The sequence below is a fragment of the Chinchilla lanigera genome, unplaced genomic scaffold (genome assembly GCF_000276665.1).
Source record: "Chinchilla lanigera isolate Chin_1 unplaced genomic scaffold, ChiLan1.0 scaffold00001, whole genome shotgun sequence".
Lineage (NCBI taxonomy): Eukaryota > Metazoa > Chordata > Mammalia > Rodentia > Chinchillidae > Chinchilla > Chinchilla lanigera.
The window spans coordinates 45340824-45353744 of NW_004955402.1; the positions used below are offsets into that span (position 1 = coordinate 45340824).

The 12921-nt window shown below is 38.1% G+C and overlaps 1 protein-coding gene across 1 annotated transcript in view; it reads left to right on the plus strand.

Annotated features, from left to right (window-relative positions):
* The window catches only part of Cdh20 (cadherin 20, type 2), a 202265-nt gene continuing 189344 nt past the window's right edge, over positions 1–12921 (plus strand). The window contains exon 1 of the mRNA XM_005373010.2: positions 1–84. The gene's annotated coding sequence lies outside the window, so the exon portion shown is untranslated. The remainder of the gene's footprint in view (positions 85–12921) is intronic.

The window sequence follows — 12921 nt, forward strand, 5'->3', positions numbered from 1 at the left end:
GCCGGGTAGGGGAGGCAGCGATGTGAGCTGGACGCTCGCCCCTGAGGAATCTGAACGTCTCGGGAGAGTCGCCGGCTGTGCCAGGTAAAAGGGAAGGCTCGGGTCGGGCCGCGCGTCTGTCCCCAGGCTCCCCAGGCTCGAGGCGCCAGGAGCGCGCGGAGCCTGCAATCTGCGTGAAGCGGCCCCAGGAGCTGCGCGCGGTCCAGCTCTGCGCTGCGCCTTTTTCCCAACTCCCTGCCCGCCCTCCTGGCGACCCTCTGGGCCACCCTGAGTTCGACTTCCTCGGACTTTGTGGCGAAGAAGGCATAAAGGGGTTGCCCGAGCTGAAGGAACTGCTCTCTGAGAGCAGGAAAGCTGAGGCGTAACACGCCGGGAGCCGGCGTTGTGTGCGCCAGAGCTTGGTGATCGGGAACCCAGAGCGCGGCTTGCGGGGCGCTTGGTCCGGGCTTCACCCTTGCTTGCCAGGCGGGCGGCGGCGCCTCCCTCCGACTGCGGAGGGGAGAGAGTGCAGTGTCCGCGCTTAGGGACACGCTCGGAGAGCGGGCTAGAGACCGAGGCTCTGAAGGCACAGGCACTTTCAGGGCTGATCCCGCGTCTGCACCCCCGCGTTGCGCGCTTGCTAGAGCTCTGGCCGTGGGAGGAGAATGCGATGGTGACTCGCGTCCCGCCACCTGCCGGACATCACCAACTCCCCGGATTTCCTGTCTCCGGGCTGTAACACTCCCAGCGAAAGCTCTGAATTGCGCGCGGGTTGTTCTGGCTTTGCTTGTTGGTGGTGATGTTTGTGTAGAGCTGGGAAAGGGGGAGGGTGTGCAAAGAAGGGTCAGATCGGGTTAAAGTTTCAGATTTGCAAAGAAAACACTACCTTGGAGTCGCAGTTTGTTTTTAGCAGGAGAGACTGTGGGCTTGATTTAAGCTGAAGGAAGAACTTGTACCCAGCCATCCACTTCAGGGGCGCGGCTAGAACCTGGAGGCCAGCTGGAGGCACCCCCAGGGGCCCTTTGCCCTTTTCTCCACCTGCTGAGCCCAGGAATAGAGTAAGGGGCTGGCACCAGAGAACTAAGGGTTGGTCGCTGGTCAGATTCAGAGTTTACAGTATTATTGCCATCATCATTATTATTAATGCTGCTCTTGTTATTGGCACAAATGACAGGAAGGATTTTGGCACTGTATTTGATTGTTATAATCGCCCGGAAACTGAGTCTCTACCTCCTGTCCTACAAATGATGTCCTCCACTGTCTGATGTGTCTCCACGGAGGGAAATTAACCCCTTCAGAGCGGTGGTGTTGTCAAGAACGCAGCTAAGGAACTGATTTTACCTAAGAATAACGAAAACAACAAATTTGCGACTATAACGCGTTCGCAGCCCTGCTTATAGGTGAATTTCTATCCGTTGGCCTTCCTCAGCCTGCTCTGGTGGGAGAACTGTGGAGGCATAACCATCTTGAACCTCACACTTGACCCAGCTTTCCCTCTCACGATTCACAAAACCTCGGAAAGTCTTTTCCTTAACTAGCGTGACCCCTGCAGCTGCACAGGGCATGCTCCCTGGCAGGGGCAGGCGTCAGTGTCAACACTGGTGGAAGCTACAAAGACACCTGCAGTTACCTCTTTTTAACTTGACCCCTGGTCAGGTCTCCTCCAGGGCACAGGCCAGCTTGGCAGGGCACTTGACCAGCTAACGAAGGGCAAGAGTGTGGGGGAGCAGACTGGCAGAGTTAAACTGAGGGTAGGAGATGAGGTCCAGCCTCCACACTGGCCACATCCCTTCCTGCCAGAGAAAACAGAGACAAATAAAGAGCAAGAGGGAAGTCTTGTAAGTTTGACACAAGCTGTCAGAGTCTGCTTAGGCTGTGACCACTGACTTTGGTGCGACCTTTCTTCTCAGTGCCAAGCATTTTCCCTATTTGCCGATGCACAAGTAGCCATGTCTTTCTACTAGGCCTGTTGTTATGAGATCATCTAATTTTGTATCCACCTCCCCACCCCGTGCTACCCCAAAGTGCTTTGAGCATCTTAGGAACGTCAAACTATAAAATATGCAATTTTAATATTCTGTGAAAAGTTTGCTACACTGCAGGTTAAGGAGATACATTTTAGCATGTGTGCCATGTGGCAGTGTAAAATTAAAATGGAAAAGGAAAGTACAAACATAAAAATGACTTAGCATTCTTGACATTCTTGTGCATACTTGTAGCAAAATTATCTTTCGTTTGGGGAGAGTTGCCCGGGAATTTAATCAGTGTTTATACTACTGAAACACCCCTTTCTACCTTTCTCCTCAGTAAAATTTTACAACCCAGTTCTCATGGGAAAGGCAATGTAACTGTAGTAAGAGCTGGGAGTTGAGAGGAGCGATTGAAGGGTTGTTAGGGGAATTGTCATATAGAGCTTGGATACTGGAATGGAAAGTAAGATGCCATCATCTCTGCAAAGCAATGAAAAGTTTTTCTGGAAAAATCAATTGTGCGTCCTATGATAAGGGACTTGATGTAGATTGTTCTCTGCTCTGAGATTCAGTAAGAAGACACCATCAGGGGGTCCCAAGATGGCTACTTAGGTGCTTTTCACGCCTGCATTAGGTGAAGGTATTATCTTCTGCTGACCTTTGTCTGGGAGTGACTCTTCTGCCTTTCTGAGAATTACAGTGCAGTCGTTCCTCACCTCAGAGAGACTCAGCCATATCCTCTCAGACCCTGATACATTTCCCCAAGTTCTGAAGCATCTCAAAGACTGCAGCTGTTGGCAAGTTTAAGTAAACAGTTGGAAGTCATCAAGAGAGCCACTGAAAAGTGGGTATGTTTTCCCTCAGTGAGGAAGTTACTGAATGCCTTTTGAGCTAGAAAATTAGCAGTTTAGAAGAGCAGGAGGGATTTCCTTGACTTCCCTACACCCATAAACCAAGAGTTGCATTTTTCTTTCCCTCATAGTAGTGAGCACTGTTTGCTTATGCATTTTTTACAATTTTGGACTTAAAATGGGTTTTTGCCTGGTGGCAGTCTATGAAGAGAGGAAAAAATGTAAAGAGATACGGAAGGAAGAGCTGCAGTGGCTAGAACATAAATCAGCCAGAATATATGGGGAGGTGATTAGAATAGGTCTTTTCACCCTAAAAAAGAATGTCCACTTTGGAAGAAAAGGAAGTCTGATTATTGGCATCCCAGGCTGAAACCAAGGCAGCTGATGCCGAGAAGAGCCAAAGGGCAGTCCTTCTTAGTTTAGAAACAGCGAGACAGCCTCTGCCAAAGATTGCTGTAAACATGGAATAAAGATTTCATTGTGGGCCAGTGTGACTGGAATAATTAGACAGTTAATTGTTCATTCTGATCAGGTGGTGCTACAATCAGGAGTGCAAAGTAGCGAAAAGAAGAGCAAGGGGGAGATAGAAAAGTAGTATTTTTCATTTTTATATTCTCTTTTCTTTTTTACTTTGATGGCACTTTGGGAAATCCTGATTAGTTTCAAAAAAGAAAAAAAAAATTCCTCAGAACACTGCAGAGCTAAGATACACTGCTGCCATTTTTTCCCTTCCATGTTCTACTCCAGAGATGGACAAAAATTTTCATCTTCTAAAACAGCACATGAAAGGATAGTAAAAATGCATTAGATCATTCTCATATTGATTGATAGATATTAGGTATAAACTTTAGTGCAATTCAATCAAGATATCACCAAATTTTTATGCTTCAACACTTTTTATACCAACATAAAAGGATTAAAAAGTAAATATTCCATTTTTGAGGTTTACTTATTTTCTATTGAGAAACAAATTGTCTACAATGATTCATCCTTCCCATTTAATTGAAGAAATAGTGTCTGCATTTTCATACTAATTTAGACACAAAATAAAATGTATTTTAAATAATAAAAGTGATTTTAAGCAACTGAACAGCTAGTTATCACAGGCAGTACACTGAGACTTGTTATTTGCTAAAAGATAGCACTGTAATCCATTTCTTCTGAAATAACTACTGCAAAAGAAGACATGAGCAAGGGACTATAGAAAACAATAAGTCTGTAGTGTCTAGGGAGGGGGAAAGAACTGTGTATTCATAAGGTTCAAACTCTTCCTGAATCCTGATATTGACATGGAATATGGGGCAAAGTTCTAACTATGTGAATTAAAAAAGGACCATCTTTAAGTGTCAGTGTTAAGTATAATTGTTCTGGGGATAAAATGCACTGTTATAAAGAAAGCATAATAAATTAAGACAAGGTCATACATTTTCCTAAAGAGAAATACTGTTTGTCCAAGACAGTCATCTTGTCTCTTTAAGAAGTATGAAAATATCTTTGCTAACCTTTAGTTGCTTTTATCCATCATAAATAAAAGGGATCACAAAAGCAAAGTACTTACTGATGTGTGAAAAAGCATAAAGGGTACAAAATTTGGGAACTATTTAACTCTCAGAAGAGAAAATTCTACTTTACAATATACACTCTAAGCAATTAAAAATAGAAAATCATATTGCCATATTAAGTTATGGCAACAATCCATTTTAAAGAGAAATTTAGTCTTTTCTCATTTAATTGCTACTCATGGTTTGCTAAATAGTTTTTCAGAATATTCTGCCCATCTCTTGCTAACCAAGAGGGTCAGGTTAAAACCGTTCTTAATTACATATGGATTAACTTAATTTTAGAACCCTGAGAATGAACATTCAATTCAAAGCATTAGTCAAATGCAATGCAAAACAGAAATGGTCCAATTCACCTCAAGGTATATGTAAATTTTTTAAGTTTAAGGGATCATAAAGAAGAGAACATTTGTGTGGAAATATATCACTGAAGAATGACAGTAAGGAAGCTATAAACTGTGACATCTTTTTAAAATACCTAAAGTTTTAACAATACCTCTCATTTCTTCTTCTAAGTCAGTAAATGTTGATCATGTGGAATACCACACAAAAGTACAAATGTTAAAAACATGCATAGCATTCATGAAGGGGAGTATTTTAGCATTTGACAATCTAATCAAAAGTTCAGAGATAATTCCAATGCCATTACTTCTTAAAGTAAAAGATACCTCACACAGGAGAGACATTTCTTCAGAGTTCCTGGCTATTTCTTTATAGCTCTTGTTAGAATGTTATTTATAGCATATTGTTAATATGTGTCAATTTGATATATTTAAAATTTAATTATTTTTAAAAATACATTTATGGTACATAACATGATATTTTAAGAGATTTTACATAGAGTAAAATGGTTATCATAGTGGAAAAATGGATGTACCCATTATTTCAGTTACCCATTTTCCTTCATGACAAAAACAGCTATCTGCAATCTGCTCACTGAACAGAAATCCTTCATACAAATACTATTAACTGTAATCCTCATCTTCCACTTATCTTACATATGTGCATCCTCTGACCTCCATCTTAACCTCATCCCAATCTGCAACCTGACTCTTGTCACCCCTATCTCATTTCCTATTTCTACACTTAACCACTCCCCCATCTCATTGCTGTTGTTATTGTTTTGTTTAGAGTCCACCTATAAGTGAGATCATGACATATTTTTCTTTCTTTTTCTCATTTATTTAACTATGATCTCTAGGTCTACACATGTTGTAGTAGATGGCAGAATCTCTTCCTTTGTGAAAGCTGAATAATATCACATGGAATGAATATGAATATATATATATATATATATATATATATATATATTCATTCTATTGTTTCTATATTCCTTCACCTGATGTGCTACACTAGTTTATTTCTGCATCTTGGCTATTGTGAGTAGTGCTTCAGGGAACATGAGCATACAGGTATTTTTACAAGGTAGTGATTTCATTGCCTTTGGATATAGATGGAGGAAAGACTGCAGGGCATATGGTAGTTATATTTCCTTTCTTCAGGATCCATACTGTTTTCCACAATGGCTATAGCACTTTACGTTCCCACCAACAGTGTACAAAAGTTCCTTTTTCTCTGCTTTCTTACCAACATCAAGTATTATTGCTCATCTTTTTCATAAAAGCTATTTTAACAAGTGGGAAGTAACATGGTGGTTTTGATTTGCATTTCCTTAATAATTAGTGATGTTAAGCACCTTTTTATGTACTTGCTGCTATTTTTAACTGTATGCTGTTTATTAGTACATATTTGTCATACATATTGATCACATTTATCACAGGAAATTTATACCTATACATAACACAATTCTTACCGATACATAATTCTTTTTTCTCGTTCCCCTCCACTCTCTGTAACTCTTCTTCCCCTCCTCATTTACACAAGCTTTGTTGCCATATTTTCCTTCCATTCTCCTTTTTTTCTCTCCTCACCTTGTTCTCCTTACCCATTTGTACATGTTTTTCCTACTTCCCAATATTTATTCTCCATTCTGATCCTCATTTATCCTTTCGGTTTCTCACATAAGAGAAACAATGCCATTTTTAAACTTACATATCATACATTTCACTTAAGATTATGGTCTGGAGGTGCATCCACTTTTCTACAAATGATTCAAATTTATCCTTCTTTATGACAGAGTAGTACTCCATTGTATATAAATACCACATTTTCTTTATCCATTCATCTTTTGATAGGGATATGCGCTGTTTCCAAGATTTAGCTATTATAAATTGTGCTGCTATAAATATAGGTATGCATATATCACTTGGTATTATGCTTTTAACTCTTTCAGGAAGATACCTAGAAGGGGATTAGAGGGGTCTAGTTTTTTGAGGAATCCCCCTACTCATCTCCACAGTAATTGTACCAGTTTGCACTCCCACCAGCAGTGGAGCAGGGCTCCTTTTGCTTCACAGCCTCACCACGTCCTGGCTATTTTAAACGTCATCTTTGGAAAAATATCTGTTCTGGTCTATCACTCATTTTCAAGTGAGCTTTATGATTTTTGCTGTTGTTTTGAGTTCTTTAAAAATCTTGGATGTTAATGCTTTATCTGATATATGATTCACAGGTATTACTTCCCAGTCCATAGCTGCCTTTTCACTTTGCTGTTTCTTTTGCTGTCCAGAAGCTCTTTAGTTAGATGCATTTTAGAAGGAAAATAAAGTTATATCAGTGGAATTTCTATTTAGATGAATTTGCTATATTTAAGATCAAATTAAGGTCAATACTTTATTTCTTTAAATGGGGAAGACAAGCTTGTGATAAGTAATAATAATTATTATTGGCAATATCCCGATTTGGACATAAGGGAAGTAAAAAAGTAGAAAATAATTTAAAGACTTCTTTTTTTATTTTACTTTCACCCGATTGTTGAATTCACTTACAAATATAAATTGTTCAAATTACACAGTATATCTTCATAATAATGGTCCTGCCAATGGTTTTATTTATGATTTGAGTTGTCACACAAATAGATCTACACTTTAAATGCTGAGTTCTAATCAGACCGATTATTAGTAAATCACTGCATGTTCTCTAGTGTAACAACTAATTAAAAGGTAATTAGTAAAATGATTTCATTCTGTGGTAATGGCTACATTTGGTGGTCACAGAAGTTTGTTTGGCATATGGCCAAATGGTCAAGCTCAACCAGTACTGCAACTCTTATATTTCCCACACCTGGCAGTAGCACAGAAACTTAACCCTTAGCACTTCATATGGATCACTTGTAGCAAGTGCACTTGTACTTATATGCTCCTATGTATGATTTACAATGAAAATAAGTTATGCTAATCTTCCCCTCAACATGAAAAAACAAGTGCTTTTTAGAACTAAGATGTCTACAGGTAAATCATTAGCTTTTTTGAAAAAGTCTGACCTTAGTTGAGTGAACAAGGTGATCGTAAGTGTGTTCCCAAAGAACACTACATAGTATAATATGTGGCATAATTGGGAGCTAGTAGTCAAGAGAAAGGCAGAATAGAATTAGCGTGAAGATTCAATTACCCCTTGTTCCCAGAGAGAGTTGTTTACTAGGATTAGAGTTAAGGTTGTGGTCAAAATAGCATAGAAAGATGTGCAGTGCAGTTTTTTTGTTCTCTTTATATCTTTAGATAGAGCCAAACTTTGATTTCTATTTTCTACCAATAATTTAAAATGTAGCTTATTAAATAGCAGCTTACAGTTTATTGGGTAGACACTTAAGTATGCACCTAAACAAATATTTTAGATATATTTATAACGTATCAATTCTAAATATTTTCCAGAAGGAGTAGTGTACATTTTAGATCATATTATCACTTTCTTCCATTTGATAAGGTCAAAGTCACGGAAACACTTACAAAGTTCAATAAGAAATTATATTGTAGATATTATGAATGAACTCACCATAATTTATTTTTAAAACAACAGACATAATTTCAGTTAGCAACTTAGGGAAACATTAACTAAAGGAATTTCATTTAGAAGTAATTTCATTTAGATTTGTAAAAATTACCAAATTTGTCTTCTAATTTACAAAATTATTTAAGACTTTTAAAACAGATAAAAATAAAGATTCAGTCTTTGCATCTAAGAAGACCTTTCCTCCAGGCAAATATTCTGAATAGATGTGTTGCATCAGCAGTATTACCTGCCTACCCCTATTTAAGGCCTACAGAAAGATCATGAGACCAACTATCTGCTAGTCATCTTTGTGTCCAGCCCCCACACAGGCTCCTGTGTTCCTTTATACTGTTTGGAAACTTCATAGCCTAAGAAAACACCATAGACTGAAAGACTAACAAAAAATAGAAATTTATTTTGCACAGACCTGGAGACTGGAAGTCTGAGATCAGATGCAAGCACACTGGGTTATGGTAAAGGCCTCCTTTTGGGTTGCAGACAGCTATCTTGTCATTGTATGTACTGAAAGAACGCAAAAGACTTCTCTTTTTTATAAGTGCACGAAAATCCTATTAATGAGAGCTTTACTCTAATGATACAAGTATCTCCCTAAGGTTTTTCCTCTTCATGTCATCACAGTGAGGGTTAGATTTTCAATGTATGAAGTGAGGGGGCACGAATATTCACAGTCCAATTCATCATACTTGTATTTTCTAAATCAAAAAGCAGTGCAATTTTCAATACATCTCTTCCTCAATTTTCTTGACTCCCTGAATCAGAAGCCTCATTTAGAATACAGAGTTAGAGAGACATCATCGTTACATCACGAGAAGCAGGTGCTGCGGTTGAGAGCATGGGTCCTATAAGTTTTGGGGATATTAAATAAGAATCTAAGTTTATGTCTATACTAAGTCTAAATTGGCAAGAACTCCCAAGGGCATTCATCTTATAAAGTTTATAAAGACCATTTTTGTGCTATCATTGGTATCAAATTGTAATTAAATCAAATAGTATGTAGCAATCTTCGAAGTACATACCTGTTGCCATTATTGTTTTGAAGTGTTATAGTCCTAGCTACCTTTACATTTTAATACCCCACACTCTCCATAATGTCAGGAACATTTCTTCCAGTCTAAAAATATGAGGCATACTCATATTTGGAAATAAAATCCTTGAGTAGTCATTAAAAAATTAATCCATTTGGTAGTTCAGCATCTCAGTGGAATATTTTAGGCAGCTAAGCATAGAGGATGTCTTGCAATTCATGGAGCTGGCTAACATTGGGAGATAAATTGCTTAGGGGTTTTTTTCTTATACACAGGGAAATATTTTTTTCATATGTTCCTGTAGATACATCTATATATTTCATTCATGTCAATTAAAATGTATAGAGAAAGCAAATAAAGCAATAAAAATAACCACCATTACTTAACCTTACCTCTGTGCCACACCCTATGTTGACTCTTTCCCATATGTAGCCTCATTTATCCTCTTCTTTCAGCATTGTTAACATGATCACTTTTCAGGTGCAGAAACTAAGGCTTAAGGTCAAGTGGTTACTGCATGCAGATTTCAAACCTAGGACTCTCTTGGGGTTCTAATCAACCACTCAAATTACCCTGTGTCCCTTCAGTAAGTTTCTCCACCTCACTGTCACTACTGACATCCTGTCCAATAATTCTTTGTTTGGGAGAGGGAATGCCCTATGTATTATAGCATGTTTAATAGCATCCCTGGCTCTGACACAGAGGATGCTAACAGATGCTAATAATATACTGCCACTTGGAACAACCAAAAATCTTTCCAGTCGTCGACAAATGTCATCTGGAGGTTAAAATTACCCCTGATCGACAGTCTTTACCTTAAAGTAAAATTTAACCTCCATACATTACTTATTAAAGCATTCACTTTCAATTTAAGGATGAGATATCCATTTTTCAAATCACAATATAATTAATTTTCAAATTATAATGTAATTTTGATTATCCAAATCATAACATAATCAATTCTCATAGTTTTACTAGCCACAGTACAGAAAATTTGTAAAACATTAGACAAAACCTTGGGGGAAGTCAAAATATCTTCAATGAGATCAGATCTTTCCTTACTGACTTTCTCTCTTTTAGGAATAAAACTAGAAAATCAGAAGATTGTTATGATTATAGCTGTCTATTAACAAAGCCTAAGAAATTTTAAACAACAGTTTCAAAAAAACCAAATAATTAATAGTCCACTGAACACCAAATTATGGGAGGTCAATGAGTAAAACTCTTTTGTGCGTCTTTGTATCTCTTGAGATCAATACTGTGCCCAATACATAGTCATTCCTCAATGAATAGTTCTTCAGTAGATCAATTAAGTCCTGGTTAATCTAGTTTAACCAGCTTTGGATCCTCTGCTTTGGGCCTCTAAACATATTTATCATGTATTACATTTTGATTTAATTAATGGTACAGGTGTGTACATTATATACACCAATCACAGTTACGGAGTCAATGCAACCAGAATGGATAGATGATATATGAAGAAATTGGATCAAATAAGCATGCGCTGGATCTAACAAAGTGAAATATACCATGAAACACATGTGAGTGAGGAAGACAAACCATGTAGAGGTCGGGAGACACCTAAGACCACCCAGAGGGGAGGGAAAGAGCTGAGACTCACAGTCAGGCCACTGGATGCCAACTGTTTCCAGAGATGAGAAATCCTACTCAGTTTTGTTTTGGCATAGACGTAACATTCACGATGTTCTCCCTGTCTTGTGTGTATGGAAAGTAGCCACTGGCCCAGAGAGGGTTCCATGACATGCCTTTCAGAAGAGAAAGAGCTGAAGGTCTTCAAATGGCAGACCTGACATAGAAAAGACTACTTCAAGAATCACCAGTATCTTCATATAAAACAGAAAATAAATTTCTTTCTATGGCACTGAGGGCCGGAACCAAAGTCACTGAATGGAAATTTCAGGAAAGCATATTTTATTCCAGTATAATTATGAGCTTCCAAATGATGAACTGTCCTATACTGTGGTCTGCTTCTTTGGAGAGTAGTGAGTTAGCAACCATCAGAGGGGACATGTACATGATTGGCCTGTGGGAGTCTGAGCACAAATGTCAGATGGGGGACTACATCAGAGGTTCTCTAAGGTATTTTCTAGTCTTTGATGTATCTGAATTGTTTCTTAGAGGCTATTATTGACCTTGTAATCTACTCTGTGTGATTTTGTTTTTTAAAAAAAAACTAGATCTATTATTTTCTCAGGCCCACTTATACAGAGTCATTGGGATAAGTAAAGTATAATAAGCAGGAAAGGATGTCATATATAGAATAAGAACCCCTTAGTACGTGTGGAGCACTGTGAAAACCTTTCACCAGCCTTATCCCAGCTGTTCCTGGCAAGAATTCCATGAAGTATGAATAGGTCTCATCATCATTTTTGACTAAACAAACTGAATCACAGAGAAGTAAAGTAATTTGTTTAAGATCACACAGTAATGATAGCCCTACTATTTGAACTTGACTTTGTCCAAATTTAGAAAGTCTGTTTTGTAATTACCATAGTATACCACCTCATCACTTCATCAGGAATGCACTATTTTATCTGAAATGTTGACAACTTATAGGGTTTGAGACATATGGCTATTTATACTTAAAACATCTTCCAAAGATTTAAAAATTATTTTCTGTTTTCTATTATCCATGATGTTGCTCTCTTCAAATAATGCAAACTGCCATGAGTCACTTTAAGTAAATGAACAAAAAAGAGTTTTAAGGGTTTATTTAAATATCTGCAGAGGAAAGATGGGTAATAACATTTCAGATGATATTCTGTAAATTAGGGAATTAGAACCCAGGCCTCCAGGCTAGAAAGTACCAGTGTGAGCTAAGATCATTAACTTACATTTCCACAATTTCAGGAAATTCTAGCAGTTAAGTTTTTTGAAATAATTATATCATTAGAGATTGTTTTCTCTTCTGATTATGATTACCTTGTTAGATTGTCTTTTATTTTACGATTATCTTGTCGGGTATTTCCTGAAACCAAACTGTTATAACTGTTTCCTCTATCTTTATTATTTCATTGCCAAATGAAATTCTTTAAATCATTCTGACAGAGAGCAGGGGATTCAGCCCATTTCTAACTCTGATTTAGCTGAGGATAACTTCAACTCTGCGAATTAAATCTAGTGACTACTTACTTTTCAGCAGCACTGTTTCAAGCTCACCACTGTAGACAATAATCAACAAAAGACTTAAAACACAGTTCAGCATTTGCTTTCTCAAGTTATTGCTGCTCTGGTGCTTATATGCACTTAAATGTTTATGGAAGTCTATAATTCTGCATTTATCATTCTTGCAAAGTATAAAGGCATTGTAAGACAAAGCTCCAGCACTTATCAAAGGACTGAAAATGGCATTTTATGCAGCTCTTTGTGGGGTGATTATTTTGCCAAGACTTAGAAGGCTTCACGGGGCCTTATGTTTTGAAAAGTCAAGGAAAAGACCATTTCTTCATCTTCCTGTGATAAGAGTCATCTGCCGTTAATGAAATAGCTGTGTGCTGGATGCTTACAGCCTGCTGCAACCCACTCAAGCACAGGTCTGAAAGAGTTGCTTGCTGAGCATTTTACCATAACACTCACTCATCAGGGTACCATACTAAGCCAAACTGCA